Genomic DNA, 11,136 nt, shown 5'->3' with positions numbered 1-11,136 from the left:
TTCGTTGTTCGTTATACCTACATACATTTATGACACGTTCACAAAACCTCAAGGTAGTCCCAGAAATTACAATGAGAATAATTCAGCCCCGCATCCTTAGAAAACTTTAATTGTAACAAACTTATAATCAGTACCTTATAGGTCACACGTAATGTTAAAGGAAAACGAGTATAAAGTCCTTCTAGGTCATCCACGTAACGAGTCCTGTTACCTTTACGTTAACTCAAATGCACGTATTATCTTTAATTAGGTACATGGATACATAATAGTTACAATTTTAAATATTCTTTATTGTGTAGATAGCGGTGAAACATTTTAGTGGGTACCTTCCTTTTAACAAGGGGTAGATTAAATTGCTAAGTGGTCGTCTTATTCGACTGGTTCTTGTTGAAGTTGCAAGTGACGATATTCTCGATATGTGAGTATATCCGATATATGTTCGATACTAATTTTTGCTCGACGAGCTCGTTGAATGGATCCTGCGATTGAAAAGGTTTGTTCCACATCTGCCGATGATACAGGAATAGACAGATATCTCTTTACTAATTTCGCAAGACGAGGATACTTAACTTCGTTGGCCCTCCAGAAATCCAAAGGTCCAACACCACAAAGATCCATAGGACCTTCCTGTAGGTAACGATCTAATTCGTCTTTCGGTTGACGTGACTCTATCAATCGGCGTGGTTTTTTTTGCTTTTAAATAGGCAAAGAGAACTGATGAGGTTGGCCGTGTTTCTTCGTTGAAACTTGCTTTTACTCCATCGAACTCTTGCCCGTTGTCTTCAGTCAACAAATTCTTAATAATATTTGTAGCACATTTCACCGTTGGACTTTTAACAGAAGGGAAGGCTTTGTTCGATGGCTTGCAATATGGCGCTAAATAAACTTGTTGTATAGTAGCAACAATACGGTTTAAACAAACAATTACGCTTACGTTTAAAGAATTCAGTTTTAAGACGTGGGTCGAGAACGGCAGCAGCTACGTAGTCAGGATCGTTTAAACTGCTTTGGAAGCGCTTATTTATTTCGGCAAGAATATTGGTTTGTACCACATGAAACCTATCAGCTTGTACATCGGCAGTGGCGCCGCTAGGGGGTAGGCTGGGTAGGCTACAGCCTACCCGTAAATTTCAGAGGGGCCCCGAAATTAGGCTCCCATAATACCATTATTACAGTATTTTGATCCAGGAATACAAGACAATTTTCATAAGGATGAACCTTTTGGCATCGGATTTTTACAATATTCTACAAAATGGGTTAACACACTCGTGTTAAAAGTTTTTGACTAGCCACAAAAGTTATCTTGCTTTTTGATTTTTAGCAACATCGTATGATGTACATCTACGATGAGGATCTTAGTTTGTTATACTCGTAGTAGTAGTAGTGTAAAATTTTTGGTTCGTCATTGAAGGGACAGTGAATGGGAGAGGATTGTGGTGAGGTGATATTTTTGGTTTTTTTTACATGGATGGGGATTGTAATAGTAAGTTTAAGCATTGCACTTAATTGTGCAAGTGAGGTTAGTGATTGTGAATTGTGTTTTACGTTTTCTCGATATATCTAAAGCGAAAGAAACGGTTATTGGATTGCTTTAATAAAATGGAAGGTGTTAAACTCTCCCATTAAAATTTCTGTCACCCTTCGACAATAATGATTCAATCCCGCTCCTCTATTTAAACATTCAAGGAAATCGAGGTTATCTTGAAATGCAAAGGAAGTTTATCCTGATAGTATATTTTTTGAATGGTCTTAAGGCGATGTTTATCACGAATCCAGAATTTACGTGTATTTCTCCAGATAGTGAGAATAATTTTAAAAGCAAAAGGAAATATATAGTATCTTTATATATTTAATATGGTATATTACAATTTAAACATAATTAAATTTATGAACGTAAGGATTACGGCCCAGGTAATTATTTTTTAGATCAGGGAAACGAGGGGCTAATCACTCAGATTTTCTGTACTTCAATTTAGGTTTAGGTATGCGTTACTGGTAATTGTTTTAGCACTTTAAAGGTTGCGCATTGTGGGGCTACACACTCAAGTTTTCTGTTTGTGTCGCGCTATTACAATTATAAAAGAAGGTAAATTATTGATGTACAGATTACGGGCAATCATTTTAGCACAGTTAGGGATATCGCATCGAGGGACCAATCAGTCTGATATTCTTTACTTAAATTAAGGGTTTAATTATACGTTACGATTAATCATTTTTACACTGTTAAAGGGTGCGCATGGAGGGGGTAATCACTCTAGTTTCCTATTCTAGGAGAGCGGTAGCTCTCTTAGATAAGACTTCATACTGCTCTTAATGTATAAGGAGGGTATTTTGTTTGGATGTAACTTTTTTTGTATTGTATTAATTGTTTCGAAAAAATTCAACAGAACTACAATTCGGGCCCTCAATATGTGGTTAAAATTTCAAATAGATCCATTAATTAGTTAATTTTATAAAAAATAAAGTTGCTAAGGGTGGTTTTCATTTCCATAAAATTAATCAGCCCTTTTGGTGAAAAAGTTAAATTTTCCCATAGAAATAACATGGAGTTTTTCTCAAATTTTGCCATTTTGTGGCCACCCTTTTGGTGAAAAAGTTAAATTTTCCCATAGAAATAACATGGAGTTTTTCTCAAATTTTGCCATTTTGTGGCCACCCTTTTGAAATGAAATATTCGTTTGTTACGTTTGGGGACGGTTTTATATCAAAATATAAACCTTTTTTTAGGACCATTTTTAAGGTTTTTGAGAAAAATTAAGTTTAAGTGCTAAATTTCATGTTTTTTAATCATGCTTTGACTTACGTTGTGCAGGCTACGTCATTTATGACGTAGGTTTGGAAACTTTGTATAGAGGGAGAAACTAAATCTTTTGGGCAATGGCCGCCGCGTTTTGTCACCTTAACGATTATTTTTGAACTTTGAGAACGTTGATGAGCTTTAAAAGATCTGATTTTAATATTTTTTGTAAGTAATACTTTATTTTGATTCAATACAAAAAAAATTTAAGGGTACGATTTAGTCAATAATTTACGAATTAAATTTCATTTATTGATTGCTAAGCCTCGGTCTTAGCAATGGTACTTTTCGGCTGTAGGTAGTACGGTAGGTAGGAGATATTTACAGCTATAGTCATTTTTTGTTTAGAAAATACCTCGTCCGCTCTGCCTATGTTCGAGTCTAAGCCTTAAGGGAAATTTTTTTCCCTTTTCATATAAAAGAAGGGGCTAATTAGGTCTAATTTTATTTTTTTCGTAAGTAAAACTTAATTATAATTTATTTCAAATGAATTTAAAGTTAGGTTTTAGCCGATAATTTATAAATTCATTGATTTTAGTGAGTATCGGTGAAAGCTGTCAGTGTCAGCTGGTTGTTGTAGTTAGAAGACCAATTGGCCGTGTAGGATTCATTTTTAGGTGTCTCACCCGGTGCCACCGGCCAACGAAAACCGCTGATTAGTATTAATTTTTTGCTCAAGTTAAATGTTTGTTGTTTAAAGTAGATTAATGCAAACTCTACGCATAAGGGTTCGTTACCAGGTTTCTTAACTGGTGCTACGTATATAATTTTGTTCGTTTAAATGGCTGGTAAATTAATCGATAGATCTCACGATCACTAAACCCTGTCAACAAATCAATTAATATTTTTTATTCAGACTCTTCCAATCATTTTTGTTGGGTAACTATTAAATTTTAATTATTTATTTTTTAGTGCTTATTTTTAAGTTTCCTAAGAAAAAATTAAACGATGGCCAGTTTATTTATATAATGCTTATTTTAACATTGCCCAACAAAACAATAAACAATAGCCGGTTTTTAGTTTATGTTTGTGCTTAGTGCAGATTCTAAAAATGCAAGTTTCTTAACTATCTTAATTAAAAAGAAGACTGAAGTAACAGATATTAATAAAAAATGTCTTAGTGGACAAAGACTAGAAAAAGTAAATGATAAGAGAACAAAATGGAATGACCGAAGTAAAAGATATTAAATTTTTTCAGTTTAAAGACATGATTATGAAACATCAATTATTTAAAAAAAATACATATCTTCGTTTTTTTTCACCAAAACTACATTTGCCCAAATATTTTGTATCATGAAATTTTCCATTCTTTTCAAAATAGTTCGTGTCAAAGCTTTACTATATAACAGATACATGCGAGATCATTTTTATTTACAGCTAGTTTTCCAATGTAGTCCATGATAGAAACAGTTCCTCGTTAGTGATATTTAAAAGGATTGCAGCTTTTAATTTAAACTACAATACGTTTTAATACTGGAAACTAAGCCCAATAGTGAAATAAATACACAGCCCACCATTTGCCGGTGTCCATTTAAGTGTTTCGTGTTATACGTTTGCTCTACAATGTGTTCCTCATAAATAGCAAGTCGAAGTCGTACCAAACTAATTCAATCACAATTTTTATAACAGTTCTCACGCACTCAATAATATATTAAAGGTTTTTTGTTAATAATATCTTTTATTCAAATTTTAATGATTGATTTATAAAACATTTTAAATCGTCGACCCAAAACATGGGACCCAATCGAATCGTGGCCGTATAAATGCAGGCACAAAACCATAGCACCCTAAAATGTCAATCATGATGAAAGACAAAATTTCTTCCTTCGGTTGCATTTAGTCGTTTTAAACAACGTTTTCTCTTATAGTTCGAAAAGAGAAACCTTCAAAAATAACGCATATCCATACTCGGATATTTATTCTAATCCTTTTCATTCGAAAACTGTTAATACCAAAAAGGATATATAGAATGAATAATCTGTCTTTCGAAAACAATGCAAATGTAATTTTGGTGAAAAAAACGAAGATAAGTATTTTTTTTTCAAATAATTGATGTTTTATAATAGTGTCTTTAAACTGAAAAAATTTAATATCTGTTACTTCGGTCATTCCATTTTGTTCTCTTATCATTTACTTTTTCTAGTCTTTGTCCACTAAGACATTTTTTTATTAATTTGTGTTGCACTATTATAATTATAACAGAAGTAAATGAATTGAAGTTAGGATTACTAGTAATCATTATATCACACTTAAAGGTAGCGCATCGAGGGGCTATTTACTCAAATTTTCTATTCGTTATGATGTGGCTAAAATTATGAGCCCAGCACGAGGGTCATCTTGTTTGTTTCGCGCTCTTTACCTAATCCTCTTCTCTCCCGTTCCTTATGGTCCCATAAAACTCTGTCTCCTTTTGTAAACCGATTTTCCTTTTCCTCACCACATCGACAGTGCACAGTGACCTCATAGGGGGCTTAACTGAAAATCCCCCTCTCTCTCCGATTCCGTGTTTTTATTATTTTCGCAACCTATAGTTTATATAATAATGTCTTTTGTCTGATAATACTGAACTTTAATATATTAAACTTCTCTATATGAATATGACAAAAATAGTTGTTAATTTAATATTATCGATACTGTGCAACTAAATTTTTCTCTTGAAATTTTATAAGGGCCCCCAAATCTTCCTTAGCCTACCTGTAAAAAAATCCTGGCGGCGCCACTGTACATCGGACACCATAGAAAATACTGTAAGGATCTCAGCAATGACTTCCCCCGAGACGGCATCTTTTCGTTGAAACTTATCTGTGGCCATTTTTAACGGTCTCAGTAAGTCCAAAAGCTCCTTCGCTTCAGACGAAGCTGCTGGTGTTGGCATGGTAAATGTAATCTTGGGACCACCTTTCATGTTTTTGGCCCGCGAAAGTACGTTGATCAAAGCATCTAACATTTCAGGCTGATAAGTGAAGAGACACGCGTTTAAGGGTTATTATAGTTGTACCGTTAACTTGTTGTAATAAAATAATACCTCGGATACTCGTTCTATCGCTAGGAAAACTGAATTCCATCTTGTGCAGATCGGAAGGATTAAATCCCTGCCTCCAGATTGTGTCTTTAATATTTCGGTCCATTTAGGGGAACGACGAAAGAATAATATCCACGAATTTATTTTCTGGACGAAAGATGTAGCAACGTCACAGGCCTTTAAACTGTGATTTACTACAAGTTGTAACGTATGAGCCAGACATGGCTTTTTCTGCCACTCCGCATCAAATGGTATCTCGCAAGTTATATATTCGTCCAATATATCGGGTGGGGCATTGAAGAACGCTTGTTTCGTCTGATTTGTTACTACATTGTTTGCATGCAAAACGTTTATACGTCCAGAGGATGTTGATGGTACTGATCCATCCGGTTCTTCAGTGGAAATATATGAATTCTTTGCTGCAGTGGTTATAAAAACAATGCTATAGGTAACAAAGGATAAACACCATTACAAGGTTCTTTAAAGGAAGGATGAAAAGGGATCAATTGATATTGCGTACAATTTTATCAAGTGATTGTTCTGTGGATTCTTTCACATAGACAGGGTGTTTCTGATAAGCCTGCCATAAATCAAGGGGCGTGTTCTTTGGGTCAATCTGAGTGGAAAGTGTCAAAGAACATGGGGTGAACAAGAATTTTCAACTGAGATATGGCCAATGTTTGGGGGGGCCATATCTCAGTTGCAAATTCTTGTACACCCCATGTTCTTTGACACTTTCCACTCAGTTTGACCCGAAGAAAACGCCCCTTGATTTATGGCAGACTTTTCAGAAACACCCTGTATAAATGAAACAAACGGGGGACATCTCCGTATGAATGTAAAACTGATATCTGATTCAGACTTCGTCAACAAAGTATAACTCGCACCTCGGACCAAGCGTTAAACTTTTATTGGCATAATCTACGTCATTTATCTTATTGCGCACAATGTTCATCACTTCTCGCACCAAATTGCGCTCGACATTGCGCGTGCCACGCCACTTTTTATTGTTACGGTACAGGAACGGTTGGTCGGAAGTTCAACGTTGAATGAAACGCTGAAATCTGAACCGATTTGGACGTTTCACACACATTTGGGGTTATTTCTTAAATGTTTCACTATGAAGACATGTCTTATAATTAGCAGAATCTGTAGAACATTACTTGATCCCCCTCTTAACCATCCCTTTAAAGAATAACCAAGTGAAAAAAACATATGCTACGATAGAATTCTGAAGCCGCTGGCTCTTCGAAACCCGTAGACTGAGTGTCTAAAGGAGTAGATACTTAAGTACTTAATACGTCTAATTCCAATTGTCCAAATACTTCGGTCATGTTAAATGCCTTTATCATATTGGCGGCATTATCAGAGCACACGTTTGAAATCTGGTTTTAAATACAAGTCGTATAGCAACATACTAAAATCGCAAGTGAAGATTTACCTGGCTGGGTTTCACTCCCACTTTAAGCAACTGGTTTTTGACCTCCTTTAAAATATTTTGGCCCGTATGACTGCCGCCGAAGTGAATGAATCCAATGAGCAGGTTTTTCAAACACCATTGCTCGTCAATAAAGTGACACCGTATTGCCAAAACGGAATCCCGAAGTCTAGTGCTCCATACGTCAAGCGTTAGATGTAGAGATTTTTCTAAAACCTTTCCCAACAGTACCGAAATCTTCGGTTTAATAGACTCCACAGCTGATTCCAAATGTCGCACTAGAGTACGGCGTGTGGGTACATGCACTTGAGGGCAAAATATTGAGGTGAACCGTCTGAACGCCAATTTGTCGACGAAGTCAAACGTGTGACCGTCCACTGCGGCCATATCCAGCATACATTGTTGGAACGCTAGTTGCTCTTCGGAGTTTGGGTCAAGCTTTAACATTTTCCGTGGTTTGAAAGAGGACGTAGTCAGAAACGAAGCTGAAGCGGATCGTTTCTTTTTCTCCTCGGTTTCCCTCAAAATCATGCCATGCTTAATCTGTATATAAATGCATCTATAAGCCAGGATGTTATACAGTGTGGTAAAGATCAGACCAACACCTATCTTTGTGGACGGCCCCCAATATTGCGGTCGGATGACGTCAACATACTACAGTGCAGACCTCGCATACAGGATGTAAATAAATACGTGTCATTGTAAGAATTTAAGATGGCTCAAAAAGTTTCATATGGGAAAAGCGGGCGGCTACAAACATTGCAAAGTCACAGATCTTAGCCTCGGACGTCACTTGGTGACTTCCAAGGCTAAGATCTGTGACTTTGCAATGTTTTTCAAGCTTTTTCCATATTAAACTCTTTCAACTATCTCAAATTCTTACAATGACACGTAATTATCTACAGCCTGTAAACGAGATCTACACTGTAGTATATTGACGTCATCCCACCGCAGCATTGGGGGCCGTCCACAATGATAAGTGTTGCTCTGATATTTATTACACTGCATACACTAAAAGGGATAGAGAAAGTAGAAACATTTTGCGACCCGAGCACCGTGACCTTAGTGGAACACATCTCATTCACATTCCTCCCCCGCGCCCCTGCCACATACCGTGCTAAGAACTGTCGATTGACCTTGACATACCACAAATAATACAGATTCTAATTGCCGTTTCTTCCCGCGCCCGGTTTCAGACAGTGCTGTGAAATGTCGACTGACCTAAACATAGTAGAAACCTAATCTCCCTTTTCTCATGTCGCGGTTTTTGGTTTGACAATGCGCCCAGTTTGTTTTTATAGGAAGTTTTACTGGCATAACTAATTATTTTACTTCATTTAAAGGAAATTCATTATAGTGACCCTACCTCTCTTAAAGGGAATCACTGGCGCTGGTTGGTGGGACCAGGGGGCCAAATTGTTGATAAGCATAATGCTTACCCGCCCGCTGCGAAGATAGCGCCATAAGTTATGGCCAAAGAGCGGGGCGTTTTCCCCGGAACTAAGGGCGGTGTCCATCCTAACAGCGCCGGTGACACCTTTAGATTCTATAATTTGAACATTGCCATAAACGTAACATAACACTGTGATACCCTAAAAAAGCAAATGCAATGCAAGCGCTGAACCCAAGGCTAACAGAAAACGTAAGTTTCACCAATATCAGACGGATTTTAAGTTCCCTAAAACAAATCTTGTTTACCTTTGGGTGTCTTTCAAAGTTGTTTGGGTTATTGCCATGAAATATAGAATTGCAAATCACACAAACAAGTACAACAGATTTTGATGCCAGGCCGTTTTCTTGTGGTAGACTTCCACGGTAAGAAAAATGGTCCTGCAAATTACGTTTCCCATACTCGCCAGAATGGAATTTGCGTGAGAAATCGGTATCGAAATCGAATACGGTTGGCGTCGTTTCCGTTACTTTTTCTTTCCTTGCTGAACCCGTAGAACCTTTGGTCGAGGCCATTTCGTTCCGAATGAGAGCGATGTTTTCGTCCGAACAATTGTTTTCACGTTTTAATCTTATTTTACGCATGCCCTGAATACGTTCTTCGCGAAATGGCTTATCAAACAACTTAACCCCACCCTATTTTAGGTCAAAAGCCCAAGATCTGACGTCACAATATGAATTTATGCTAATCTAGAAAATACAAACAAGCTATTCGATTAAAGGTAAGGTGAAGTGGAAAATCAAGTTTTTTATCAATTCAAGACAAAATTATAAGATCTACCTGCATAGTGCTAAATGCTTAGTGAACCATTTAGGAAACATCTGCCAGTGATTTTTAAAATGAGAATAGGTTCAGATTTTTTACTGATATAGTAAAGGTTCTACCCCAACTTTCAGGTAACAAAATATCCGTTTGAGCGTGCAAGGTTTATGAGATCTCGCGCTAAATCATGAGTGTTGCGGATAATACCATAAGTTTATAAGATATGTTCCATAAGTGTGTCACTCGTTAATGAGAGCTTGTCGTGAAGTGACGTAGGTGAAACGTCATAGATTCTTGAAAAGCGACGCGTAGTGAGGCCTTGTCAAAGGCTTAGTACAGACTAAAGAGGAGGATGGACTGCAAAACCGAGTGTAGTCAATTCTCACGTCGTTCTTGAACTAGCTCTCATTAAGCCTCTAACATTACGAAGTATGGGTAGTGACATACTTATGGAACATATCTTATAAACTTATGATAATACTTAGCTGGTAGACCGTGTGTTATGCGATTGGTCGGATGTGTATTAGCTTTTAATTTATCAATGAAATGTGAATATACTAGGATTTTTTAAAATCATTCGAAGATAGGTGTTCAGATTGATTTTATAAATAGCAGACGAATCGATATAAAAGCCGATCGCATAACTCTTCACTTTCCCTTTCAACTTTAGTGGTAGGGAGGGTGATGAGCAAAATCAAGTGAACTTTGTACCGTATAATACCAGGAATGCATACGGCTACCAGCCTACGAGGAATGATGGTGTAGTGTTTTTCTCTAAGTGTTCGCTAGATTCCTGAGGTAGAGAGCTTGAGGAATCATTATGAATGAGCCACGATAAACGTCACGGCACGTATATCTTATCTCGCTGATCGTTGAAGCGCCTGACCACATATTTTTCTCTCCCCACTTCCTATTGGCAATAACGAAATCCGTTCTTTTTTGAATATATTAATTCGAAGATCAGAGTGTCATAATATTATGATATGCCAATCGCCTTTTCTTCATTCTGAAGAAACTTCATATGGGTATTGCGGTATGAACCTTCATTTTGAAGAAACTTCATGTGAATATCGCGGGATAAATCTTCATTTTGAAGAAACTTCATAAAATTCTAGCGGCATGAATCTTCACTTGGAAGAAACGTCATATGAATCTCGCGGCATGGATCGTCCCTTCGAGGATATAGAATGTTTTAACAATCCTTATAAACTTTGAGCAGTGATCCTGATGGTTTCTCGCTTAACATGATTCATTCCTTCATAAAAGGAAGAGTTAAATGGTAAACACAGACGTCTTTATCTTTGAGTGTGAATTTTCTAACAATGAAGTATTAGAAAATGCCCACCTTTGCTACGGAGGTCATTGTTTTTTGTTTTGCTAGCTAGACCAAATATTTTCCGACACACTAACTTCATAGCACTAGTAAAGGCTCAAAAGTTATAGTTAACTCAATTCTCATAGCGTGGATTTAAGTTGACAAATTTGTAAAGGTTTCGCAATATTTTCTTTTTAATTTAATTATGATTTTCAATTCGAACTTGGTGCTCCATTTCACCATTTCGGTTCTCAAATTAGGGTCTCCGGATTTTTCAAAAATAAAAACTTTTTAAGCCTAATTTATGCCTTGCCTAAAGTTAGATTATCACAATTAGATACTTGGAGAATTA

General features: G+C 36.6%; 1 long non-coding RNA gene across 1 annotated transcript; it reads left to right on the top strand.

Annotated features, from left to right (window-relative positions):
- Positions 1–299: 299 nt before the first annotated feature.
- LOC149616690 (uncharacterized) lies at positions 300–842 on the top strand. Its single transcript, XR_016376019.1, has 3 exons — positions 300–418; positions 494–633; positions 705–842. It is a non-coding gene; the product is annotated as an uncharacterized LOC149616690 (long non-coding RNA).
- Positions 843–11,136: the final 10,294 nt, after the last annotated feature.

Source organism: Phalangium opilio, unplaced genomic scaffold, assembly GCF_054372755.1.
Source record: "Phalangium opilio isolate 3A_F unplaced genomic scaffold, DU_Popi_V2 ptg000217l_1, whole genome shotgun sequence".
NCBI lineage: Eukaryota > Metazoa > Arthropoda > Arachnida > Opiliones > Phalangiidae > Phalangium > Phalangium opilio.
Note: the sequence above shows the minus strand (reverse complement) of the source record. Positions and strands in the feature narration are given on the sequence as shown.